This window comes from Mobula hypostoma, chromosome 4 (genome assembly GCF_963921235.1).
Source record: "Mobula hypostoma chromosome 4, sMobHyp1.1, whole genome shotgun sequence".
In the NCBI taxonomy this organism is placed as follows: Eukaryota; Metazoa; Chordata; class Chondrichthyes; order Myliobatiformes; family Myliobatidae; genus Mobula; species Mobula hypostoma.
The window spans coordinates 135,356,352-135,373,085 of record NC_086100.1 but is presented as its reverse complement, the minus strand read 5'-3'; positions in this window follow the sequence as shown (position 1 = coordinate 135,373,085).

Below are 16,734 nucleotides of genomic sequence, written 5' to 3'. Positions count from 1 at the left end.
ATAAAATGTACTAAGTATCTGGGGAGGGGATTGCAGGGATTAATGCACCGGATAAACTCTGATATGTGTAGCATGAATTGATGACACTGGACGCTCTGGCTTGTTTGAAGGTGCTGCTGCTCAGTCTCAAGCCAGAATCCGAATCAGAACCAGAATCAAGTTTATTATCACCAGCATGTTGTGAAATTTATTTTCCAGCTGCAGTACAGTGCAATACATAAAGAATTACTATGCTACAGTAAGAAATATATACATATATGAAATTAATAGTGCTAAAGGAGAGAAAATAGGTAACGTTCATGGATCGTTCAGAAATCTGACGGTGGAAGAGAAGAAGCTGTTCCTAAATTGTCGAGTGTGCGTCTTCAGGCTCCCGTATCTCCTCCCTGATGGCAGCGATGAGAAGGGGGCACGTTCTGGATGGTGAGCGTTCTGAATGATGGGTGCAGCCTGCTTGAGGCACCACCATTTAGCTGTCCTCAGTGGTGGAGAAGCTGGTGTTCATGACGGAGCTAACAACAATCTGCAGCTATTTTTTTTGATCCTGTACATTGGAGCGTCCATATCGGTGGTGATGCAACCAGTCGGAGTGAGGTCCACCATGGAAACATTCTGGCAGGCTGCATCACTGTCTAGTATGAGGGGGGTGGGGGCTACTGCACAGGACCGAAAGAAGCCACAGGAAGTTGTAAGATTAGTCAGCTCCATCTTGGGTACTAGCCTCCGCAGTATCCAAGACATCTTCAAGAATTGGTGCCTCATAAAGACAGAGTCCATTATTAAGGGCCGCCATCACCCAGAACATGCCCTCCTCTCACTGTTACCATCAGGAAGGAGGTACAGGAGCCTGAAGGCACACACTCAGTGTTTCCGGAACAGCTTCCTCCCCTCTGCGATCCGATTCCTAAATGGACATTGAACCCTTGAATACTACCTCACTTAAAAAAATATTATTTCAGCATTATTTTTAATTTAACTATTAAACAAACAAACAAATAAATATATATATTACTGTAATTGATTTACGTATTTATTTTTTCTACATTATCATGTATTGTACTACTGCTGCTGCTAAGTTAACAAGTTTCACGACATATGCTAGTGCTATTAAATCTGATTCTGACCCTCCTTGAGATATTGAAACCCAGGAACATGAACCCTTTCCACTTCTGATCCCTCGATGACGTCTGGTGTGTATTCTCCTGACTTCCCCTTCCTGAAGTTCACAATCAATTCTTTGGTCTTACTGACGTTGAGTACAAGGTTGTTGCTGCAACATCACTGAATCAGCTGATCTATCTCACTCTGTACAGCTCCTTGTCACCATCTGAGATTCAGCCAACAACAGCTGTGTCATCTGCGTAGTTGTAGATGGCACTTGAGCTGTGCCTAGCCACACAGTCGTGTATATACAGAGAGTAGAGCATTGAGCTAAGCATGTATCCTTGAGGTATGTACGCATTGATTGTCAGCGAGGAGGAGAAGTAACTTTATAACTGCACTGACTGTGGGCTCTTGACTTGGAAGTCAAGGATTTAGTTGCAGAGAGAGGTACAGAGACACAGGTTTTGTAGCTTATTGATTGGTACCGAAGTGGTGTTGAACACTGAACGGTAGTCATTACAAAGCAGCCTGATGAAGGTCTTGGTGTTGTCCAGGTGGTCCAAGTCCGAGTGGAGAGCCAGTAAAATCACATCCACTGTAGACCTGTTGTGGCAGAGGGCAAACTGCAGTAGATCCAGGTCCTTGCTTAGACAGCAGTTAGTTCAAGCCATGACCAACCTCTCAAAGCACTTGACGTTAGTTGATCTGAATGCTACCAGGCCTTAGTTTTTGAGAGAGCTCACTCTGCTCTTCTTGGGTATGAATGATGCCCTTTGGAAGGAAGTGGGAACCCCCAGCTGCAGCATGGAGAGGTTGAAGATGCTCTTGAAAACACCAGTCAGTCGATTGACGCAGGTTTTTCAGTGCCTTACTAGATACACTAGGGCCTAGAGCTTTCCCAGGGTTTAACCTCTTTTTAGGATATTCTGACATTGGCCTCTGTAACATGGTTGTTGGATGCTGCACAGATTTGCTCATGCATAGTTTTATTCTCCCTTTTAAAGTGTGCATGAAAGGCATTGAGCTCATTGGGGAGCAAAACATCACAGCCATTCATGATGTTAGGTTTCACCTGATAGGAAGTAATGGCATGCAAACACTGCTACAGGAAATGTGCATCCAATAGCTTCTCTAATTTAACTCAGAATTGATTTCTTGCTCTTATGATAATGTTCCATCGGTTACCTGAACTTCTTGTAGGGTTCTGGATCACCAGTCTTGTATGCCATGTGTCTAGCTAGGTTAGGACAGGAACTTGAAATAACTCCAGAGAATGCCTTCAACTTCTCTCCATCATGCCTTTTGTGCTGATTAATATCATTGACCATATTCATTAGCCTATTTTATTGATTGGCTTTTAGTTAAGATACAAATGTGTAGTGCAGAACACTCATGTGCTATGTGGTAGAATTTCTGGGCAAATTAAGGCATCCATTAGTCTTGCTAGACCATGGATCTGCACCTGGAAAGTCTTCACTCTCCAGGTCACAGGCCTGGGCAAGGTTGTATGGAAGACCAGCAGTTGCCAATGCTGCAAGTCTCCCCTCTCCACGACACCGATGTTGTCCAAGGGAAGGGCAAGGGCCGATACAGCTTGGCACCAGTGTCGTTGCAGAGCACTGTATGGTTAAGTGCCTTGCTCAAGGACACAACATGCTGCCTCGGCTGGGGCTTGAACTTCAGACCTTCAGATTGCTAGTCAAATGCCTTAACCACTTGGCCTCGTGCCCAATACTTTCTGTATTTATGAAGTACATGGGATAAGCACACAAAGAACTTTATTTTCTCCTTTCCACACCAGTAGGTTCAAGAACAGCTACTTTCCTTCAATCTATTGTGACAAGCCCTTTTACCTCCCAGCTTCTTACATCATTCCCTCTCATTTGCTCCCTCACCCGTCCATCATCAACCTCTCATCTTTATCTACCTAGCTTTTCCCTCACCTTTTTTATAGAGGCTATCTCTCTTCTTTCTTCCCAGTTCTGAAGAAGGGTTTGACCTGAATCATCAGCTGGCCGTTTTCCTCCATTGATACTGCCTGACCCACTGAGATCCCCCAGCATTTTATGTGTTACTTTCCTTCAACCATTTTATTTTTGAACCAGCAGGCAAAACCCAAATCTCCATAATCACCACATTGATCACCTTGCACTAAGATGGGACTTTGTTTTGTGCATACATGTACTTGTGCTTATGAAAGTAAACTTGATTTTGACTTTGTAACTTTGACTTTAATCCCACCTGCTTGACAGTCTCAGACAGTCTTTATACTGTGCCATTTTTAAAAATGATACCCAAGATGTCCCCCATGGAATGGTTCTGATTGTGGCGCGAGGAGAATGATTGAAGAAGTCAAAAAGGAGCCAAGAATTCATGGATATGTCCATGGGACCCAGACATTATTGTAAATCACAAGATCAAATCAAAACAATTCTCTGGTGTGAATATGGCAATTCCTGTTACCAGTCTAATTAATTTTAAGCAGCAAACAAAGAAGCTGGAGGAACTCAGTCGGTTAGGCAGCATCTATGGGAGGGAAGTGGTTTCCGGTCGAGACCCTTCATGTGGTTACATTGATTGTCCACTTCTTTTTATAATGCTGTCTGGCATGCTCACTTCCTCTGGCTCCTTTGGGTGCTGCTCCAGATTCCTAGCATCTGCAGCCTCTGTGTCTTTACTAATTTTAACAAGTTCTTGTATAATATAAATGTACAAGGAGGCTGGAGGGCAGTGTTGTAAGCGTTCAGCATGATATCCTTTGTAACTATTGGGTTTTAATGCTTTTCTTGGCCTTTATATTTCAATCCTTCAATCAATAGCTAGTGCAAATCTGTTGTATTTCATTGGTTTACATTGTCAGTAATCTATCTTGCTTTTGCTATTTGCAGTACAGTAGGGGAACTTTTCACACACTTATCATTCTCTTTGTTAGAGGGAACTGCGCCGCGTGTGCGCAGCCCCCTGATGAAAAATGATATCGTATCTGTTAAATAGGGGCCGTGAACAATTCTGATTTGATGGAGATGGACGTGAAAGGACAGAGGAACATCCGGAGAAATTTCTGAAATGCTCGTTCGCTGCTGTCGTTACTGCGCGGTCAGGAATCTTTCGGAGGGAAGGCCTCAAAATCCCCGGCCTTGCTTGCTGTTGGCAACCGAGAAGGAGGTCGAATCATTCGGATAGGGATGGCGCTCAGTACTTGGTGTCGGAGAGCTGATCAGAGCTTGAAGTTTTCGGATGACTCAGAGTCAGACTGTGGTCGGGTATGATAGGGAGAATTTTTCTTCCTTTTCTCCGTCGGCGTGAGATGTGGGACATTTGAGAGACTTTGAACTTTTACCGTGCTCATGGACTTCTTCATCAAGTTATGGTATTGTTGCACTGTTGTAACTATATGTTATAATTATGTGGTTTTGTTAGTTTTTTTCAGTCTTGGTCTGTCCTGTGTTTTGTGATATCACACCAGAGGAAATATTGTATCATTTCTTAATGCATGCATTACTAAATGACAATAAAAGAGGACTGGGTGTCTTCATAATCTACACACAAAACAAATACAAACTCAATTTCTCTACTCCAAAAGAAATCCATATGAATTGTAAATAAGACAAGTTGTTATGAGTCAATTATTTATTCAACTAAACAATTTAAAATTCAGAGATTTCTTAGATTTTAAAATAATACAAATTATGTATAAAGTAAAAATGGACAGTTACCACAAAGTATCCAAAGGTTGTTTAAAATGAGAGAAAGTCAACATCATTTGAGAGGAACTTGTATATTTCAAAAACAAAGGGTAAGAACAAATGTAAGAAATCGTTGTATTTCAGTCAGAGGGGTGAATCTGTGGTACAGCTGTGGTGAGAATTTAAAAACATGCACCACACTTAACAAGTTTAAAAAATTATTTAAAAATAATTTAATAAACAAATATAAAATACATGATTTAAAATGAGTGGGAGTAATGTAAATAAATGATACTTGGAATTGGAATTTTGTGTTAAAAGATTATGAAATTTTCTGTTTTGATGTGAAGATTGACGCCCTAATGCGATGCCAAATATGTTTTTGTATAAGTAAAAGGGGTAGGCGTAATAAGCTGTAGCTTCTGCCTACACCCTTTTGGTCTGTTTTAAAGAATATCTATGTTTTTGTTGTTTTATGAAATCATCATTGAGAATGATGTTTTTTGTTATGTTTGTACTGACCAAAATAAAATTTCATTCATCAATTCATTCTTTAACGGCAATGAATACAGTAATTTATTGTTTAGCTCCCACACTTTTATTTCAATTGCAGTTTATACTTGCAGGTGAAGATTCTGGTAGAGTTATTGTGGTGGATTGCGGAAAGTGCTGAGGAAATTCCAGAAAGTACATCTGTCTGCATTCAAGATGTAAACTTCACAGGTGCTGACTGAGTGAGTGTGGGTTTGCAGTGTTTTCAGCTTTTATTTCAGGATAACATACGACTTGCAAGTACAGACTACTACACCAGAGCCACAGATCTGGAATCCAGCACCATGAGGTAATCTCATACCAACTAATGTCTAGAGCTAATCAAATGTAACAAGTACTGGTGGCTATGAAGCCACCTGGGATCTTCAATTAGACAGATTTAGTCGGTTCTCCCCCAACATTAAAATATAACAGAGATTCAGACACCAGTGACAGAGTTGCATAAATTCTGGGCAAGATCAACGTAGGTACACAATGATGGTTTTGAGCAATAGAGTCACACTTCTGCTTTAAATATGACTAGCATTTATTAGGACACCAAACATGCTTTCATGCTTCATTTTTAACACATAGTCATGTTGTCGTTTACGTTCATCAATGAAAGTAGATTCACCGTCTGTGTGTGCTGTTTTCTGCACATATTTTGCCTTTCATTGTGTCTGTCTTTTTTCCCCATGTCCTTCAAAACCAGAGGACATCTACTTAAGGGACCAGACACTCTGATGAATGCGGATAATATAGAGTGTCTTTATATCCTTGGTTTGCTTTTTAGTATTTGGGGTTACAGAAGCTTGCAGCATTGAGTCAGTATTTTACAGATTTGTTGAGAATTATTACTGTTCTGAGTCAGTCTGCTATAAAATTACTAGAGTACCCATTTCTCCTTGGGGAAGAGAATGTGATTCTCAATTCATTTTCTCACAGTTTGCATGGTTAACCATATGTGACAGAATCATTCAACCAAATGAAATGTTACTCAATTTTTTTAATAGACAGACTGGAATTGCCCTTAAGTTGGTCAGTGTTTGTTGTTTTATCATATATATCAATGTTTCTCTTGAACCATCTGACATTCCATCCATCATGAATGTAGTTCTATTTGCTGTGGGTCTCAGCTTGCTTTAAATTAATGTGAATGATCCCATATCATTCAAGTATATGAGTGGCGTTTTGAGGTGCGAAGAAATTTTTTCTCCTACCTGTATTTCTCACTTTCTTGCATTCTTATTTTTCTTTTCAGATGGACATTGTTGAACAGGATTTTTGAATAAGGTTCTTATTTTGCCACCCTTTTCCCTTTTAGGTACCTCCTCCCCACTCTTTTCTCTTTCTTTTACTGAACCCTTTATTTTACTTTCACTACATTTCTGAAGCTCATGATGGTGGAGGCTCGCAAACAGAGGCAATAATATCAGCCAGATATTACTTCAAAGATGGACAAATCTTTTGAAAGACCAAGAATGAGGTTTCGGGGAAATAACAGAGAAGAGCAGTTGAAGCAACATGATCATACTAAATGGTAGCAACACACACAAAATGCTGGAGGAACTCTGCAGGTCAGGCAGCATCTATGGAAAAGAGTGAACAGTCAACATTTCAGGCCGAGACTTTTCTTCAGGATTTAATGAACCCCCTTCCTTTCATTTCAGTCTTTCCAAGTCTTGACCAAAGCATAACAACAGCTATACTCCCTATTTACCCTAGTCCTCTGTAAATGTTCTCATATTTGTGATACTAGTAGAGCAGGATTGAACAATCCGGTGGCCTTCTCCTGTTCCCATTTTTGTGATTTCTAATGCTTTGTGTGTTATCAAAATGGGCATTGTTTTCTGATGCCAACCCAGGTACCTACAACAACAGCAGGAATACTGTAAAAAAATTCTTGATGAATGTGTTGAATTACAGCTAGAAACTTCTCCCAACAGTAGCTGGATGTGGACCACAGATTACAATGGGAAATAGGAAAATGTGTCAAAAGGGCAATGTTATGATAGTCATGGGAGATTTTAACATGTAGGTCGATTGGGAAAATCAGGTTGGTAATGGATCTCAAGAGAGTGAGTTTGTTGAATGCCTATGAGATGGCTTTTTAGAGCCGTTTGTCATTGAGCCTACTAGAGACCATTTATACTGGATTGGGTGTTATGTAATGAACCAGAGACGATTAGGGAGCTTAAGGTAAAAGAACCCCTAGGAGGCAGTCATCACAATATGATTGAGTTCAACTTGAAATTTGATAGGGAGAAAGTAAAGTCTGACATAACAATATTTCAGTGGAGTAAAGGAAATTACAGAGAGAGGAGTTGGCCAAGGTAAATTGGAAGGAGATGCTGGCAGGGATAACAGCAGAACAACAATAGCATGAGGTTCTGGGAAAAAATGAGGAAGGTGTAAGATAGATGCATTCCAAAAATGAAGAAATACTCATCTAGCAAAATAATACAACCGTGGCTGACGAGGGAAGTCAAAGTTAATGTAAAAGCAAAAGAGAGGGCATACAACAAAGCAAAAATTAGCAAGAAGGTAGTGAATTGGGGAGCTTTTAAAAACCTACAGAGAACAATTGGAAGAATCATTAGGAGGGAAAAGATGAAATATGAAAGCAAGCTAGTAAACAATATCTGTTAAGAATGAAGTAATAGAGTACAAGGCACAGAACAAGATAGGACAAAGACAGAATGGTTTCCTTAAGGGGAAATCTTGCCTGACGAACCTGTTGGAATTTCTTGAAGAAATTACAAGTAGGATAGATAAAGGGGGTGTAGTAGATGTTGCATATTTGGAATTTCAGAAGGCCTTTGACAAGGTGTCACACATGAGGCTGCTTACCAATTTAAGTGCTCATAGTACTACAGGAAATTTACTGGCATGGTAGGAGGCAGTGAGTGGGACTAAAAGGATCCTTTTTTGATTGACTGCCAGTGACTAGTGGTGTTCCGTGGGGGTCGGTGTTGGGACCACTTCTTTATATGTTGTATATCAATGATTTAGATGATGGAATAGATGACTTTGTTGCCAAGTTTGCAGAAGATACAAAGATCGGTAAAGGGGCAGGTCATGTTGAGGAAACAGGTAGGCTGCTGAAGTAAGTAGACAGATTAGGAGAATGGGCAAGAAAGTGGCAAATGAAATACAATGTTGGAAAATACATGGTCATGCACTTTGGCAGTAGAAATAAATGTGCAGAATATTTTCTAAACGAGGGAGAAAATCCAAAAATCTGAGATGCAAAGGTACATGGGAGTCTTTGTGCAGAACACCCTAAAGGTTTACTTGCAGGTTGAGTCTGTGGTGAGGAAGTCAAATGCAATGTTAGCATTTATTTCAAGAGGTCTAGGATACAAGAGCAGGGATGTGATACTGAGACACTTCCTCATGGCATGGGGATAATGCACTGGTGAGGCTTCACCTTGAGTATTGTGAACAGTTTTGGGCTCCTCATCTAAGAAAAGATGTGCTGGTATTGGAGAATGTTCAGAGGAGGTTCACAAGGATGATTCTGTGAATGAAAGGGTTTTTATATGAGGAATGTTTGATAGCTCTGGGTCTGTACTCGCTAGAATTTAGAAGGATGAGGGGGGATCTTGTTGAAACCTTTTGAATGTTAAAAGGCCTAGACAGAGTAGATGTGGAAAGGATGTTTCCCATGGTGCGGGAGTCTCAGGCAAGAGGGCACGGCCTCAGAATAGAGGGACGTCCATTAAGACCAGAGATGTGGAAAAGTTCCTTTAGCCAGTGGGTGGTGAATTTGTTACCACAAGCAACTGTGAAGGCCAGGTCATTGGGTGTATTTAAGGCAGACGGTTTTTAATTGGGCATGGGGTCAATGATTATGTGGAGAAGGCTGTGGAGTGGGGCTGAGGAGGGGAAAAAAGGATCAGCCATGATTGAATGGCGGACCAGACTTAATGGGCCAAATGGCCCAATTCTGCTCCTATGTCTTATGGTCTTATATATCTATACAAGTTGTTCTTCCATCTTGATAGTTTCAGGATGAGTCAGTATATGAACACCCCTGCAAGGGTTAAAGGCAGAATCTTCTTACCTATCTGCCCCCCCATTTATCACTCCATCTGAGAGTGAACAGTACTGTACAGATAGGGAATTGAACTAATACCTTCCTGGCTGAATGCTGTTACCATACCATGAGGTATAATGTTATAAATTTAAACAATTTCATAAAAATTATTAAAGTAGTGTTTTCAGAGCTTTGAATGATGTAGTTCTGGGGAATTACCACAGTAGGCAAGTAATTCCAGACACTGCAGCTGAATAAACTAAGAGACCCATGAAAGTATGAAAAGCATCATTTACTGCTCAATGCTGGTACACATGAACGATTACTGTAGGGAGAGCTCAGTCCCTTTACATGCACAGGTCAGGAAAACATAAAAAAATGCATATCACCTGATTTGCATTTGGCATTATTGAGGATAATTTTCCACAGTTATTAACAAAACGGAGGACAATAATCCTGCAAACTGCATCAGGCATTATTACTGTTTGTTACCTTGTATGAAAATTCAGACATAGGTATCTGTGTATGTACTAAAACCAGAAAATGGGAACATGAGCCATTGCAATGAAAGACCCATCCCAAATCCCTTCTCCACATCTTCCATCCCTACTTTTTAACCAAAACAGTGGGGGAGAAAACATGGTTGTGCTATAACCAGACACAAAATATTAGGGTGTAGTTACAATACTTTTAGTCCATGAAACATTTAAGTTCATTTTATTATAACTTTCCTGAAGACTGTCTGTCATCACTGACTCTCCACCTGCTATACATCCTCATACCTTCCCAGTGTGACGAGAATACACATAGATTAAGATGTTAGCTGTCCTGTGCTGGCACCAGTGGGATCAGCAGTTGGTCTGCCACCTGTCTTCAGGAGAGAGAGAGATAAGGAAAACAATGGAGCAGCATTTGGAGATGTTAATGAAGGGACGGGAGAGAGTAACGGAAGGAGAGCTGTCAAGATTGGCTCCCCCTTTGAACCCTGAACTGTTTGAAGTGATGGACAGGCGATACCCCAGCAGGGGGATAAAAAGGGACAGGTTCGCTAAGGCAGGACACACATGACACCCCGAGGGAACGAGACCCTGGAAGCGGTGCGTCTCCCACAAGTCGGTGGGAAGTTTTTTGGACGGCTGGTCGCGGGACAAGCCATAGACGCACAGGGTGGAAAGGCACGATTGGCGGGAACCTGGTGTGTGTCCACCCTTGCCTGGGTGCCGGGTTCACCGCAGAGAAACAATTGTATCTGGAAACGGAGGGGTCACGGTCGGTGACCTCAGATGACATCACAAAGGGCTCGCACGAAAGCTGACTGTGAAGGTCTGTGTGTGGAAGCTGTTTGAATATTCATTCATTTTGCTCTCTCTCTCCTTCCCCCCACTGTCTGCAAACTGAACTGAACTAAATTGAACTGAACTTTGCGTCACTTTGAAACTGGTCATTTACCCCTAGACAACGATAGAGCTTGATTGATCCTGTTATCTTAATTCTGTGTACATGTGTGTTTATCATTGCTGAACTGTTGCATTTATTATCCTTTTGATTAGAGTACTGTGTTGCTTGTTTCTTTAATAAAACTTTCTTAGTTCTAGTAATCCAGACTCCAACTGAGTGATCCATTTCTGCTGGTTTGGCAACCCAGTTACGGGGTACGTAACATAAGTGGGGTTCTCGTCCGCAATTTTGAACGCTAAATTTGGGACGGAGTAAATTGATTGGGTCAAAATTCCCGAAAGAAAGAAAAGACAAACAGCAGAAATGGAGGCTGAGGAATTTATAAAGGCGCCGACCTTGGAGGCATTAGAGGATGCCAGGAAATCGGAATTGGTAGCTGTGGCCAAACGGTTGAATCTTGCTAAGGGGAAGTCGACAATGAGGAGAGAGGAGATACACAGAGCTATCGTAGAGCACTATGTATCTAAAGGTGTGTTTCCCCAAGGGGAGCTGGAGGTGGTGTCTATTGAAAAACCTGCTGGAGACGCGGTACAGGTGCAGCTTGAAAAACTGAGACTCGAGTACGAGTTCCGGGTATGGCAGTTGGAGCGAGAAGAGAAAGAGAGGGACAGACAGTTGGAGTGCGGAGAGAGAGTTAGAAAGGCAGGAGAGAGAGTTAGAAAGGCGGGAGAAAGAGAAACAGTTAGAAAGGCAGGGGGAGAGAGAGAGAGAGACAGTTGGAGCGAGAGGAGAAACAGAGGGAAAGGGAATTCAAGCTGGAGAAGTTAAGGATAAGGGCAGAGCAGGGGCCCGTGCCGAACCAAGGTGGAGGGTTCTGGGCGACCCAGGAGGTTAGGCTGGTTCCCCCATTTGACAATATTGACATGGATCGGTACTTTCTCCATTTCGAAAAAGTTGCTATCAGTCAGGACTGGCCGAGGGATAAGTGGGCTGTTTTGCTTCAGAGTGTACTGAAAGGGAAAGCCCAACAAGCTTACTCAGCTTTGTCCGCGGGAGATGCCCAGAGGTATGAGGTGGTGAAAGAGGCCATCCTCAGGATTTATGAGTTGGTACCGGAGAGGTTCCGGAATGCGAGGAAGCAGTGGGACCGCACGTATTTAGAGTTTGCCCGTGAGAAGCAGACATATTGTGAGCATTGGTGCGCCTCGAAGGGGGTAGAGGGGGATTATGACAGACTGCTACAGCTGATCCTGATTGAGCAGTTTAAAGGTTGTGTCCCTGAGGGTATGAGACCCTACCTAGATGAGAAAGAGGCAGTCACGTTAGCCGCAACTGCTAAGTTAGCGGATGAGTATGCGTTGACGCATAAAATGAAGTTTGCCCCGAGTAAAGGCTACCAGAAGGGTAGTCAGGATGGCGGGGAGAGTCCGCCAGAAAAGTCAGAAAGTAAGCCGGGGACTAGTGAGAAGGATAAGGTAGACCGGGAGCAGTCTGGTAGGAAGTCTCCTGGGGTCGTCTGTTATAATTGCGGGAAAGTCGGACACTTTGCGTCCAGGTGCTTTGCCCCAAAGAAGGAGATGGGAAAACGAAAAATGGCGATTTTGACTGGCTGTATCGAGCTGGTAAACGAACCGCTAGGACAGGACAGGTCTGCCAAAGTTCAGGAAGGGTGCGAGAAGTTTATCTCAGCCGGAATGGTGTTAGTGAAGGAGGGGTTAAAACCAGTTCCAATGCGGATCTGGAGAGACACGGGAGCGTGTCAGTCACTGATACTGAAGAGTGTATTAGAGTTTAGCTCAGAGACCCAGACTGGGGAGGTCAAGGTCAAAGGTATTGGGGAAGGGACAGAGGCAGTCCCTTTGCACCAGATACACTTACAAAGCAACCTGGTCTCTGGACTAGTCACGATCGGGGTGAGGTCCAAATTACCGATGAAAGGCGTGGAAGTCTTGCTCGGTAATGACCTCGCCGGGGGAATTGTGTTCCCGGCAGTGAGATTGACAGGTCAGCCTGCCAGCATTGAGGCCCCGCCCATGGACTCACAGGTTCATCACGGGACTGCGGTAGTAAATTTAGTTGAGACGTTTCTGCCAGCCTTGTACGAGAAGGGGGTAGAAAGTGAAAAGAAGGAGTGTAGTGAGGCAAGAGGTAGTGAGGGAGCTGAGACAGACTTAGCATTAGCCAGGAAAGAATTTGTGCAGGCGCAGGAGCGAGATGAGGGGCTGATGGTTTTGGCAGAGACAGCTCTCTCTGACACAGAATTAACAAGGGAACCAGTAGGCTATTGTGTGGAGGAGGAAGTGCTAAGGAAGAAAAGGAAACCAAGTACCGTACCCGCAGATGAGGAATGGGGGGTGGTGCAAAAGAGTTATGGGGATGAGATTTTTAACCTGGCCCACAAGGTACCCCCAGGTGGACATTTTGCGGTGCTGGAGGAAACAGTTGGTGGAATCATGAAAGAGGTTTACCGGCTGCACCGGAGGAAGGGTGTTATTGATTATGGCCGACGCGAACTGAGACGGTCACAGGCTTTTGATATGCTAACAAACCTAGTCGGTGTTAGCACGGAAATCAATGAAGCTAGGGGCCCCCTGATAAGAGAAAAAAACCATTTTGAAAAGATGAGTATGGTATCGACCAGATGGGAGAAGGCTATTGTTTTGGCCAGCTCTGCTGATAAGGTCTCTCCCTTAATCCCCGAACAAAGCGACTCTTTAGGAGAAGTAATTAAACGACTCGCACACGTGTGTTTGATTGTCCCGACGTGATGCAAAGAACTGGGAAGTTGGGTGGTGTTTGGCACACTAGGCCAGCCTAGCGAGCAACATTCCTATAGAATGAGTAATTCAGTGACTAAAGGGCTGACGAACACAGAGGTGTGTATTGGCAATGTAATACGGCTGTCTGAAGCCAGCTTGATAGTGAACCTTGAAAAAAATGAGTTCGGCCACACGAAGGTCACTTACCTGGGAATTGTGGTGACACAGGGGCAGCTGGCAGCGATGCAAGCTAAAGTGCGGGCTATCTCTGACATCCCAACCCCGACAGACAAGAGGACCCTCAGAAGGCTCTTGGAGATGGTGGGGTACTGTAGGAAGTTTTGCAATAACTCTGCGGTTACTATCCCTCCCCCTCCTACTAAGCCCTTGCGAGAGAAAACTAAGTCGGAATGGGACGACCCTTGTTATTGTGGTCCGGGACGAAACCCAATGAGAGGTTACATTGATCGCAATTCATCAGTGTTTTTGGCCACTATGAAGTTTGCTAAGTTGGAGCCTGGTATAAGGGATTATTAATAACACATATAAAAGGAACAGAAAATGTGATGGCTGACTGTCTGTCAGGTGTTGACAACTTCAAATTCGCTGTGTTAGCCAAATAGCTGATAAAGATGTGTATTTGTGTGTATCAAATAATGTATTCATGTTTGTAATTTTTACCCCGGTAAAAATCCTTAAAGGAGGGAAGTGTGACGAGAATACACATAGATTAAGATGTTAGCTGTCCTGTGCTGGCACCAGTGGGATCAGCAGTTGGTCTGCCACCTGTCTTCAGGAGAGAGAGAGATAAGGAAAACAATGGAGCAGCATTTGGAGATGTTAATGAAGGGATGGGAGAGAGTAATGGAAGGAGAGCTGTCAAGATCGGCTCCCCCTTTGAACCCTGAACTGTTTGAAGTGATGGACAGGCGATACCCCAGCAGGGGGATTAAAAGGGACAGGTTCGCTAAGGCAGGACACACACGACTCCCCAAGGTAAAGAGACCCTGGAAGCGGTGCGTCTCCCACAAGTCGGTGGGAAGTTTTTTGGACGGCTGGTCGCGGGACAAGCCATAGACGCACAGGGTGGAAAGGCACGATTGGCGGGAACCTGGTGTGTGTCCACCCTTGCCTGGGTGCCGGGTTCACCGCAGAGAAACAATTGTATCTGGAAACGGAGGGGTCACGGTCGGTGACCTCAGATGACATCACAAAGGGCTCACACGAAAGCTGACTGCGAAGGTCTGTGTGTGGAAGCTGTTTGAATATTCATTCGTTTTGCTCTCTCTCTCCTTCCCCCCACTGTCTGCGAACTGAACTGAACTAAATTGAACTGAACTTTTCGTCACTTTGAAACTGGTCATTTACCCCTAGACAACGATAGAGCTTGATTGATCCTGTTATCTTAATTCTGTGTACATGTGTGTTTATCATTGCTGAACTGTTGCATTTATTATCCTTTTGATTAGAGTACTGTGTTGCTTGTTTCTTTAATAAAACTTTCTTAGTTCTAATAATCCAGACTCCAACTGAGTGATCCATTTCTGCTGGTTTGGCAACCCAGTTACGGAGTACGTAACACCAGTCATTTAACTTCCCTCTCCTTCTCACACTAACTCACTACTACAACGATTCCAATGCAATTCTCACATGTGGATGAGTAAATTGGCCAAGAAATATCCGCAAGACATTGAATCATAGGGTACTGTCTCGGGGTCTGGCTGTGAAAAATGAAGACACTACTGGAATCTTACAATGGGGTAAGATGGCTATGCAGACTAGCTGATGAATTTTAGCTGAAAATAAGCTTACTCGGTAGCCCTCAAGCTAATTCAGCTAGTAAAGGATCATACCTTGAGCAATCAGGAGCCTTCGGATGCTGATTGGTAGCTGTGAGTAGACCATTGGGTATTGGATACTAGTGTGAGGAGGTGTGGCATTGAATAGGTGTTGAGTGATTGAAGTAGTAAACAGTGGCCAAATTTCTTGAACATCACCCTTGCACTGGCTCCAAAGCAGTCAAATATGGAGAATTACAGCAGATGAAACATCTCGTGTTTCTCCATGCCTATCCTGAAATATAGGTCTCCTATTAACAACTAACTCCCTGCTTAAGTCAAAATAAGTGACCTCTTCATGGTTAGCACTATGTGCTGTATGTCTTCTACAAATGGTCGGCAATTCAATTTAGATAAAGGGCATGGAGTAGTACTTAAATAACATATTCTGCTATTAACATAAACTGGACTGAAATTTGTGATGCTAGCACCACCACCTACAGCAACATTGGGAATAACATAAACAAGTGGCTCATGCAAGCTCAATTTCAACATTTAAGAGAAGTTTGGATAGGTACATGGAGAGTAGGGGTATGGAGGGCTATGGTTCCATTGCAAGTTGATGGGAGTAGGCAGCTTAAATGGTTTCAGCATGGACTAGATGGGCCACAGGACCTGTTTCTGTGCTGTACTTTTCAATGACTCTATGCCGCTATAAGTTCTCAGTGGATATGTTGAACTATGACTGAGCTCTATGGTTGAATATCTCTGCTACTTATTCTTCTAACTGTACAGTTTCAGGACAAGTCCAAATATGAACACCACTGCCTCAGTTAGTGGCAACACCTTTTTACCTACCTACTCAGTTCTAATTCCATCTGAAATGGAACAGTCCTGTACAGACCAGAAATTGACATTGGAACCCAGTGGCTAAGTGATGGTACCACATCATACGAGTAGCTGGGATGGCCCGTTATAACTGGTGCTGCACCTCCTGTCTTAGCAAAAGTGTTCACTTCTTGCTTTCTATATCAAAAAGTTAGGAGTTCATCTCGACTAAATTTCTTAACCATCACCTTTGTAGTGTCTTTAAGGAAGACAACTATTGGAAGTATAATTAAAGTGATGTACTATATTTTCCCATTAATCTAGCTGAGTGCCATGTTCAGCATCTGACATAAGAACAGGTGGGATTGTGACCTCAGGCATTTGTTGATATGCCACTAAATCAACTTAATATTTCCTTCAACTGAGTCCTCTCTTGCCTTTTTTTCAATGAACACAGAGCTCTGATGCAGGTAGATGAATTACAGCAGAAGCTCACATTGAACACTCCCAATGCCGGGAATTCATGCAAATTTTTGGTAGAAATCCTTTCTTGTAACAGAATAGTTTGCAGGTCTTTAGCATGGATGAGGAGTGGTGAATGATGGGAAATT